This window comes from Echinops telfairi, unplaced genomic scaffold (genome assembly GCF_000313985.2).
Source record: "Echinops telfairi isolate 266 unplaced genomic scaffold, ASM31398v2 ScPeMD7_7025;HRSCAF=7997, whole genome shotgun sequence".
In the NCBI taxonomy this organism is placed as follows: Eukaryota; Metazoa; Chordata; class Mammalia; order Afrosoricida; family Tenrecidae; genus Echinops; species Echinops telfairi.
The window spans coordinates 1-1,121 of record NW_022110925.1 but is presented as its reverse complement, the minus strand read 5'-3'; the positions used below and the strand labels follow the sequence as shown (position 1 = coordinate 1,121).

General features: G+C 47.6%; 1 pseudogene; it reads left to right on the top strand.

Annotated features, from left to right (window-relative positions):
• Positions 1-297: 297 nt before the first annotated feature.
• Positions 298-747, top strand: LOC101646668 (annotated as a pseudogene).
• Positions 748-1,121: the final 374 nt, after the last annotated feature.

The following is a 1,121-nucleotide window of genomic DNA, read 5'->3' as shown; positions in this document are numbered from 1 at the left end:
TGGATGTCTAAAGGCAGGCAGCCCGAGTCTCAATTTGAGTTTCCCCAAATAAGAATCAGGTTTCTCTTCAGTGGCTCCTGAGCTTCAGGGGACCTCAACAATGACATTCATTCCAGGGTAGGGGGCTTTACCGAAAAGAGTGGGTGGGAGAAGTGTGTGTGTGTGTGTGTGTGTGTGTGTGAATAATTTTAGTTGGAAGTTAAGAAGGGACAGATACACCCAGGTCCCAGGCAACTGGACCAACAGATAACACCATAAAAAAAAAGAAAAGATTGAAGTTGTGGAGACTTGGTTGTCATGCTTGCGGCGGGGGAGGTCAGAGTTCAGAGCGGGTGTCTCTCGGGCCGGAGGAGGAAGATGGCAGTGGAGTCGCGTCACCCAAGAGGAAATTAAGAAGGAACCGGAGAAGCTGGTCGACCGGGAGAAGACGCTGCTGCTGCTGCTGCTGCTGCGGGTCTTCACCACCAGTAACGGCCACCACCACCTAATGGACGAGTTCTCCCCTGGAAACGTGCCGTCCAGCGAGCTGCAGATCTACACTGGGATGGATGCAATTTTGAAGGACCTGACAAGCTTAGTAAAGGAGGTTTACCCAGAAGCTAGAAAGAAGGGCACGCACTTCAATTTTGCGATTGTTTTCACAGATCTGGAAAGACCTGGCTATCGAGTCAAGGAAATTGGCAGCAGCAGGAAGGGGCCCGAGATTCCAGGACCCTTCAATCACAGAAGTTCCAAATGGGGGCATAGCAAGCACCCTTCCCAACGGGCACCCGCCCCCTCTGGGCGCATGAGGACATATTAAAGTTTATTTGCTGTGTTTTGAACGTATTTTCCAGTCAGTCATGTAAAGCAAACCTAACTCTCTGCCTCCTTTGATTATTGCCGTTAAGCCTTTACACTTTGAACAACTTGTCATGCTTCTATTTAAGTTAGATTTGGCTGTGCTCTGGGATGACCATTGACTCAAAGTCCATATTGTTTCAAGCTCTCCTGTAAAATATGAAGAAAAGTGCTCTTAGCATTGTGTAAAACTGCATTGTGAAATAAATGTGTGCAATCGACCCCCCCCAAAAAAAGATTGAAGTTGTCAAGGATTTTATCTTGCTTGGATCCAAAAATCA